The sequence below is a fragment of the Onychostoma macrolepis genome, chromosome 18 (assembly GCF_012432095.1).
Source record: "Onychostoma macrolepis isolate SWU-2019 chromosome 18, ASM1243209v1, whole genome shotgun sequence".
Classification (NCBI taxonomy): domain Eukaryota; kingdom Metazoa; phylum Chordata; class Actinopteri; order Cypriniformes; family Cyprinidae; genus Onychostoma; species Onychostoma macrolepis.
This window is the reverse complement of record NC_081172.1, coordinates 20,037,484-20,047,921: the sequence shown is the minus strand read 5'-3', so window position 1 is coordinate 20,047,921 and position 10,438 is coordinate 20,037,484. Positions and strand designations below refer to the sequence as shown.

General features: G+C 36.5%; 1 pseudogene; it reads left to right on the top strand.

Moving 5' to 3' along the window:
- The first annotated feature begins 9,189 nt into the window (after nucleotides 1-9,189).
- LOC131524065 (putative nuclease HARBI1) lies at nucleotides 9,190-10,088 on the top strand (annotated as a pseudogene).
- The last annotated feature ends 350 nt before the right edge of the window (nucleotides 10,089-10,438 follow it).

Sequence of the window (10,438 nt, the reverse complement as noted above, 5' to 3'; positions counted from 1 at the left end):
TTTCCTACAGGCCCGTCTGAGAGCATGAGTTTCATCATTAAACCATGGCTGAGACTGAGGTTTAGACCTTTTAAGTCTGAGTGGAGCAACACCATTCATAATGTCCAAACAGATCCAACTTAAAATTTTAAGTCAACCAGCTTCAGCAGATTTTTGAGTTTGCTCAACTTACTTTTGTGGGAGATTCTCAATTTTTTGTTGTATAAACTTAAAACGACAAGTTGAGAAAACTCAAATCTCAAATCTGCTGAAGCTGGTTGCCTTAAAATTTTAAGTTGGCTCAACTTTTTTTATTTATTTTTTTTACAGTGCATGGTCAGATATACAGTTGTCCGCTATGACCACAGCATGGACTCATCTGACCATAGCATACATTTCCACTGTCTTTTTGCTCTCTGAGATGAGCTCTGGCCCAGAGAACCCAGCGGCATCACTGCATAAAACTGATGTATAGCTTTCTCCTTGCGTAACAGAGATTCAAGTTGCATTTCTTAACGGTAGCAGCCGACTGTAGTAAATGACAGTGGTTTTCTGAAGTACACTCTTAAAAAGTGTGAAGTTGCTTCACGATCCCATAGAATATATATATTTTTTCCACAAAGAACCTTTAACATCTGAAGAACCTTTCTGTTTGTGTTCTTTGTGGAACCAAAAATGGTTCTTCAATGGCATCACTGTGAATAACCTTTCAAGCACCTTTATTTTTAAGAGTGTACACATTACATGTGTCAATATTTAACACCACAGCATGATGGTTTCTTATGAAATGCCATCTGAGGACTCAAAGGTCATGCACATTCACCTGATGTTTCCTGTCTTGGCTTACAATGTACTGAGATTTCTCCGGATTCCCCGAATCTTTTCACAATATTATGTATGATAGTTGGTGGATGTCCTAAATTCTTTGTGATTTTGCATTGAGAAATGTGATTTTTGATTTGTTTGACACTTTTCTCATGAAATTTGGCACAAAGTGGCCTTGCTGGCAAAGACTGAGATGCTCCTTTTATACCCAAACATAATCCACTCACCTATTACCAATTTCCCTGCTTATTGTGGACTGTTTCAAAACAGTTTAACTTGGATATTCTCTAACCTTTTCACTTTTCAGTTATTACTTACATTTTGCCTCTGTTCCAACATTTTTGGAGTGTGTTGTTGCCATCAACATAATGTTTATATTTACAAAATACATTTAAGCTGGTCAGTGAAAACATTGGAAATATTTTCTTTTGCTTTTGTCAATTAACAAATCACAGATTCTTTTTATTACATTTTACAAAATGCCCCTTTTTTGGAATTGTGGTTGTACACATCAAATTCAGTTTCAAAAAGTCTCTACTCTTCGCTTTGATTAGTTTTCTTCTATTTTCCACACATATTCCAGTCTTAAGCACCACAAACATGGATTTTGACAGAATCATTTGCATTTGAACTCACATGATGTGCTGCATGCTCTCTTTCACGTCCACATTCCCAGCACCATCAGGCTACTTATTACTATTATCAGCCCAAACTGGGTCAGCATCCCTACCCAACAGTCTCAACCGATTGTTTGGATTGAAACAATAACCCAATTTTTTTTTTTTTTTTTACATATGTACTATTAAAAGGTACACAGTGTTAATGCTAAATCTTACAAATGTAAGATTGTTCTTTAGCATAGTAGGTCATACATACCACATACTATTGGAATAGGTACCCCTTAGTTTCAGTATACTTATATTATAAATACTTTGTAATTTCCCAGGTTATTACCTCTTTATTCCCTAAATGTTGCAGATTGTTCCCTTATGCCTACATTGATGTACTGTATGGGTAGGCCTACTCTATTATTATGAACAGGTAAGCTGTAATTTCGGTTTAGGCAACTTGTACTGTAAATTGCGGGCTGTAATCTAAAGCGTTACCAAAGCAGTTGATATACCTATATAAATTTTATGTTCAGTTAAATGAAGCTTTTATTGAAATTAAAAAGCAAATTTATTAAAATTATTAAAACAAAGACACAAACAGTCAGCAAAGTAATTAACCTTGAGTTACTTTAGGCAAAGCAACTGTACCGGCCAAAACAAATAGATTAGTCTTGAGGGCAGAGGAATTGTTTGTGAGCCTTTCAACAACAACAAAACCTGTCAACAAAATGTCTTTGTTTCATAATTTAATCTTTGTTCGCCCAGGGTTGCATTTTAATTGGAGGTGAAAGGTTCAAAGCAGTGATGTGGTATAATCAGTCAAGCCTTTAGGGGAAAAAAATCAGCTCTACGTATCCAATTTATCATTGGCCTAAGGGTGTAGGACAGGTACGGCAGCCTCTTAGACATGTCCTGACAAGTGAGTGTTTTCTTCTCAGGCAATGAAATAAGATCCCAAGGTGTCATTATAGAATAACAACACTATTCGTAGCATTGCATCATGAGTGGTTAGGGATGAACAGAAGCTGTCTTCAGGTGTTTGGAGAATTGTTCTTTTGAACAACATTTAATGATTAGAAGCTTCTGTGAGAGACTGGACCCACAGGTACAATTAATGTGCATGGCTTGGTTAACAAAGAAATTAAAAGTATAGTGAACTCAGCAACTTTGAAACAAACAATTTTTCTAATCTTTCATTAGTTTTGTAAGTCTGTAAGTGTTTTTTATTCATTTTTTTTTTTTTTGAAACGTAACCCTCAAACTTATTGCAGTGGACACATTTTATGATATATAAGGAACAGACAGTTTGATTGTCAGTGTTGCATCCAATATTAATTACAATATTAACTCAACCATTTATATTTGTTTTTTGTTTTGTTTGTTTTTTATTGCTTGTTGGGAAAAAAAAAATCTTAGAGATCTGTACACTCAAAAATGACTTACACATTATTTACACACACACATCATATTCATGTGTGTGTGTGTGTATATATATATATATATATATATATATATATATATATATATATATATATATCTGTGTGTGTGTGTGTGTGTTGTATGAATGTTTACATTTATTTATATTTGTTAAAAAGTAATAGTCTTGAATCAGAGTGATTCAAGTGATCATGGTGTTATTGTGGTGACATTGCCTTTTATTAAGTTTGTTAATGTTGGTTTTAAATCAGTAGAGGGTGCTGGAGACCAAAACAGTCAGCTGCCATTGGCAGTAACAGTATGTGAGTTAAGTATAATTCTGTACTGAAAACAGACTGTAAAATGTACAAGTATGATTTGTACCAATATTTTTCTTTTCATTTCATTTTAACACCTAAGTGGAATTTCTTATGAATGTAACTTTTTACCACACCACATTATATTCCATTTAGAAATTGCTTTCATTTAAACCTACCATTCGACCTAAACTTTATAATCTACTTTTCACATTGCGGTTTAGAAAGCTTTTCATTTGCTTCTGTTGTCATTCATTCTAGAACATTCAATGTTTTAATCCAACTGACCACTAGCCTCGGTGAATTTTGTAAAAGTTGATGTTAGAGCCTATTATTAATGTGATGTTAGAGATATTATTCAGTATAATGATGACAATTGTTTAAAATATACATACAAAGTCTGTGTGGGCATTTTTCCTGCATAGAGCAGGATATGCTGCAAGAGAAAGAAATTAATCATTGACTTTATGGGCAAGAGGCCCATCGAAGAAGTGGACATGCACGCTGTCAAAGTAGGTAGGTATCATAAGGATGTATGCAGAGGGCAGGGAACTGCTGTACTGAATGAAGTCTGATGCATCCTTGTGATAATTAGGACTTGCTATGGCTCACACAAGCCTGAAAAGGTTAACTGATATTTCAGTTATACTCTTAAGAACATATGGCCAAGAAAGACAGAATGTCTGGGGGATATTCCCTAGAGTAGCATTTATAAAAGTGTTATTAGTGACTATAGGCTGTATATATTATTACTGAACTTGTCAGAATTGTCACAGTTTAAGATTCTGACCTCTGTCTTGTAGACACATGTAATGTGGTTGTGGACACATGATCACATGTTAGAAAGCTCAGCACGTTTGTGGACTAGGGGTGCGGTTAATGCAGACAAGCATAACATGAAGCCTTCAACAAGTAACAACCTGCAAAAACAGACTGACGTAAATCTCCAGTGGTGTGTACTCACCTGAGAGCAAACTTGATAGGAGTCTTTACAAACATGGAAAAAACAAAAAAAAAACAAAACCAAAATAAAACACTATTTTAATTAAAGCACAGCTAGAAGCTATACTATTAGTGTCATAAACATCTGAAGGGATGAAAATGAACAACAAATGCAGTATACAAAACACATGATGCAACTTTTTGTTACTATCAGATGAAGTAATTAAATTGTTTACTTTTCACCTCTGAAATGTCATATGTATTATTTCAAAATGCATTAAAAGGCCTAAATTAGGTACATTTAATTGTAAAATGTTAAGTGGTTTAGAACACAAGATTGGATATATAAAGGGTTTAATTATTAGCAAAATTAATTATTACATTTAATTTGTAATTTTGTTTTTTATCTGATAATAAATCAGCATATTAGAATGATTTCTGAAGCATCATGCAACACTGAAGACTGGAGAAATGAGTAATGACTGATGAAAAATAGCTTTGCATCAGAGGAATACATTTTAAAGTAGAGTATATATATATATATATATATATATATATATATATATATATATATATATATTTTTTTTTTTTTTTATTATTATTGAAATATTTCACAATATTACTGTTTCATTCTGTTTTTGATCAAATAAATGCAGCCTTGGTGAGCATAAGAGACTTCTTTTGACTTCCCCCCCCCCTTTCTTTCTGTATCCATAGGTGTCTGCAGGATTCTCAGGGTACACAGCAATACTTGCATAAGCCAAATAGTGTACTCATACTTCGTAAAGGGGTCTGGGGGTATGGTTTTCCAGGAAATTTTGGTAACACTGATAAACGCCCCTTCAGACCATACACCATAGAAAGTTCTTCCAGTTCTTGGAAGTATTACCCAAAAGTATACCCAAATATTTTAAGATACTAAGAGAAAGTAAACATGTTCTAAAAGCAAATGAGAAAGAAGGAAAATAAAGTTTGAAACGTGTTGAAGCAGGCAGGTCAGATATGCCATAATGACTCAACTGTTGCCAGATTTTGGGTGCTTTTAGTGTAAATGCCAATGCCATAAATGACAATTGCTGTAATTTTAATCATAAAATATCTGAAATTGCTGAGGACAACTGTGTGCCGATTAGTCTATTTGTCTGTGCTCTTTGCACTACCAGCTTAACCAGCTTTATTAAAAAAGTATTGAATCAAAGAGTTATCAGTTATATTTGATATTATTCGTATCATATTTGATATTATTTGAATATTTGATATATTGTATAACTATATTGTTTTCTCAGACATTGACAGACAAAGAAGTGGAAGTTAGTGAAGGGTCACTTCCATATCTTGCAGCTTTTTCATTAAGCTCTTATTAAACAAGTTTTCTCTCTGTGTATAAAGTTGCTGCAATGGTAATTCTGCAATGCCTTGTGACATTATATATTTCATAAATGTGATAAAAAAGTTTCATGTCCACACATACACAGGCCATGTCCACACATACACGGGTATTTCTTAGCATAGAAAAAGCTGTGGTTTTGAAAATAATCACATTTGTGTTTACAGGGCCTGAGACAACTTAGCTGAAATATGTGTTTTATTGATTGATTGACTGATTGACTGATTGATCAAATTTACACTCAGAAGATAAGTGGGGCAGTTTTACTCAAAATTGCAACCCATTTTGTCAACCCATGTCCCATTTGTTCTATAAAATAATAATAATAATAATAAACTTGTTCACAAATTTCTACTTAGGGTGTCCGTGGGGTCTTAAAATGTATTAAAAGTTGATAAATCAATTTAGAGAAAATTAAGGCCCTTAAAAAGTATTAAAAAGTCTTAAATGCCATTTTCCAAGGTATTATATTTATATATGTATTGTGACGAGTTGGTTGCCACCCCCTTATTATCATCACCAACCCGTCCCTTATTTGCCACCCTTCACCAGGCTCCCGACGGGAGTGGGTGTGTGAGAGAGGAGGGACGCTGAAACAGGTCTGTGTTGCAAGGATCTGTACACAATTCCTGGAAGCTGAAAACATCCCAGTTCTTGCATGGCCAGCATACTCACTGGACATGTCACCCATTGAGCATGTTTGGGATGCTCTGGATTGGCGTATACGACAGCGTGTTCCAGTTCCTGCCAATATCCAGCAACTTCGCACAGCCATTGAAGAGGAGTGGACCAACATTCCACAGGCCACAATCAACAACCTGATCAACTCTATGCGAAGGAGATGTGTTGCACTGCATGAGGCAAATGGTGGTCACACCAGATACTGACTGGTTTTCGGACCCCCCAATACAGTAAAACTGCACATTTTAGAGTGGCCTTTTATTGTGGCCAGCCTAAGGCACACCTGTGCAATAATCATGCTGTCTAATCAGCATCTTGATATTCCACACCTGTGAGGTGGAGATGACCTATTATAGATGACCAGTGGGGTAAAGGGCTGTGTAATGGGGTGTGCGATATATATATATATATATATATATATTAGTATTTTGACAACAAAAAATAATTCCAAACACAGCCACAACGCTGTTTTGCATCTCTGAGCAAAATGACGGCATTTCGTTCCTGAATGAATCGACTGTTTAAATGATTCGGTTCAGTCACAATGACTCACTTATTAACAGTGACTTGCTGCCACCTATTGTTGGTTTTAATTTCACATTTAAAGTATATTTTTTGTTATTTCAGATATCAGTATTGAACGTTTTATTTTTAATATATCAAAACATTATTTATGCATTTGTAATTGCAGGTTAAATGCATTCATGTCCTGCAATTTTGTTGATACTGATTTCATAATTCACTGATTAAATGTAAGAATTTTACTCAAAAGATAATGGAAACTTAAATGGTTTTATAAAGGTAAAAATGCCCATGAAAAAAGAAAAAAAAAGAAAAAAAGTTTAAGCTTATAGGAAAAGATTAATTTCTATCAGTGTGAACTGACCACCACACAGAATATGAAGAATATAAAAACTTTAGGAGTCAGCTGTCCACGGCAGTCCTTAAGATATCAGCACAACAACACACTCAGCAAAATATTGACTAAATATCGGTATCAATAAAATTCCAGAAACTATCGAGATATTTTTTTAACAGTATCGCACACCCCTACTGTGCAATATTTGTATTTTTTTTTGTTTATTTTTTTGTTATATATTCATGTATCCCACCCCAGCCAGGCAACCCTGATATTATAACTTTTTACTCAGCTAGTTTTAGATTAAAGTTTTTGTCTTCGGTGTAAAAATAACTTTCCTGGGAATATAGTTTTGTAATAAAACAATTCCGTTTCATAAATTTGGTACTGATAACAGCTTAACATTATTTACCTTTATTATATCTCAATATAATTATGCCTCAATTAGCTAGTTATAGATTAAGGTTTTGTTTTTTAAAATGTACAGATGGCTTGGTGCTGTGTATAATAATTTATGTTGTTAAAATTATATTCTGTTCTGTAAATGCATTGTCTGTTGGTATATTTAGCTACTTTTCAGTACACTACATTAAGTATGTGTAATGGAGTTGAGGCGGAAGCCGAAGTAGAATCCATATGCAGGGTTTATTAAACAGTTCCAGAAATCCAAACTCAGTGTCAGCAAGGCAAGCGGTGAGGTCGATACACAAGGAGGCAGTCCAAACAGGCAGTCCAAACAGGCAAAAGTGCAATCCAGAGGAAGTGCTCACAGTCAAAACTCTGCTGGCGTGGTGTCCCACCAGTTTTGTTCCCGGATGCAGTAAGATCTCATGTATCTACCGATCTCCTGGTTCAATATCTCGACTTGACCATTTGACTGAGGATGATATCCTGGGCCCGGTTTTTCAAAAGGTTTAATCCGGATAAAATTTATTCGGATTTAGTAATCCTTTTTTTGCGATCCGTGATTACGTAATCCAGCTTACATTTGGAGCCAGTTTTTTAAAGCAACATCGGATTGGATCAATCTGATCCGGATAGGAACTTTTCAGGATCACCAAATCTGGATAACCAGTGCTGGATAACCAGTGCTCAAACAGGATAGGAAATCACAATGTAGAACTATAGATATGTAAAGAGCAACAAGTAGAATAGCCAGTGTGGGGTCAATATAAGTTTATTTTTATTTGAAATGAAAACCCACACATTTAAAAAAAACTAAAAACAAGAAAAACCCCACCCCATCCTCTTCCAGCAGTCCGCTCATCTGAGACCTACAACACAAACACTGTACATTGAGGATATTTATAACAAGTATCAAGTATAGATGTATTGAATTTAAAAAAAAAGACTTAATGTCAAATACTCCACAATAATTTCAGACTTCCTCATCTGATGTGGAGAGACCAGCTTTCAAGTCTGGCCTTGGTTTGCTGCAGTTTGGTCAGAGTCAGTTGTTCCTCTGCCAGACGAAGCTGTGCTTCTGCCCTTTCAGTCTCTTTTTGCAGAAGTGCCTTGTAATCATCATCTTTGTTTGATGAAGGGCGCTTCAAGCCTTTCCTCTGAGATCCTGTGGCAACTACCACTGGCTCAACCAATGAGGATCCAGCTTCTTCCTCGGGAACAGAGCTGAGATTCAATATAAATACGCTCTCTGGATCAGCCTCAGGAGGAACTGGCAGATTCTCCTCCTCCTCCTCAATCCAAGGCTCGCCATCCCCTACAACACCTTGAATACCATGGAGAGCTTGCGACTTCTCACCTCCAATGATGTCGAGGACCACATCTGTGTAATCTCCCCTCTTAAACGGCTTGTTGCCTGTTTGTGGGTTTTTGGCTTCAGCATGGTCCTTTGTTGCCCTGGCCTTAAGATTCTTCCACCGCAATTTGATTTGGTCTGTGGTCCTCCTCTGGCCAGACCCTATGGTATTCACATTTTCTGTGATTAAAATCCAAACATCATTTTTCTTTTTGTTGGTATCCTTAGCAGAATTAAAACTTCCCACTATTGTTCCATAATGGCACCGAACACCCTCTAGTAGTGCATTGGTTTCAGCAGCAGTGAAGTTACAGCTTCAAAAACTAATCAGTTGTAATAGGTGTGTTTGAAAAGACCAACTACACTGCCATATAAATCAGCCTTTCTCAGAGGATTCACAGAGAGACAGTGAAATGGCAGGTGTTGTCCACCGCCACCACCACTTTGCCAGGAGAGGATACTGTCAAAGGGTGTATGTTGAACGTACCAAGCCACTGGAGCAATACACCACTGAGGAGCTGTATGTCCGGTTTCGCTTTGGGAAGGCTGATATAGAGTACCTTGTGAACCTTCTCAGGCCAAAACTTCAACACAGAACCCAAAGGAGTCACGGTCTGTCTGTGGAAGACCAGATCCTCATTGCTCTCCGATTTTATGCATGTGGGACTTTCTATCAAGTTGTTAGTGACTATATGGGAGTGGTGAAATCAGCTGTGTGTGATGTGGTGAGAGATGTGTCAATCGCACTGGCCAGCCTGGTCAATGAATTTGTTTCTTTTCCAAAGGACAACCAGATTGCCCAGACCAAGCGCAGCTTTTTTCTTTTGGGGAATATGCCCAATACTATTGGAGCAATCGAGGTCTGGGTCTGTCCATGATGCACGCATCCTGAGGGAGAGCGCTCTATATAGAGACCTCCAAACCAACCGACCGGATGGCGTAATATTAGGAGACAGTGCCTACCCACTCCTACCATGGCTGATGACTCCTTTTCTAACAGCAAATACACCGGCGCAGGCACGCTTCAACACTGCTCATTGCAGAGCAAGATGTGCAATTGAGCGTTTAAATGGAGTTCTTAAGAGGCGCTTTTGCATGCCTTAACTACCTGAGAGCGGAACCACAGAAAGCATGCAACATAACCCTTGCCTGTATTGTCCTGCACAACATCGCTACTAAGCGCAACGTCCCTCTCTGTGCTGACAATGATGCACCTGAGCCCCTTGGAGACCCTAACCAACCTCCTGCATTCTGCCAGAACGAGCAAACAGGACGTGCAACAAGGGACGCAATAGTTAGACACTATTTCTGATTTTGATTTGTATTGGATTTCAAAAATCAGTGATTGCCATTCTTTGCATTTTTTTGGTTATTCTGTAATCATTGCATGCATCACTAATAAATATTCTAAAAACCAAAATATTTTCGATTGTGATGAATATATATATCAATTAGTGACAGAATAAAATTTATTGTTTTTGGTCAATTTTGACAGCTGTTTGGGGGATTATTTTATGAGGCCAAACTCTTTCTACTTTGCTGTAGGCCTATACTGAAAGGCTGAATACGTTAAAGCCTACCTAATCACTGTAGCCTGACGGATGAACAAATAAAATTAAAACCTTATGAATAAATAGGATATCTTGTAAGATACTGCATGAT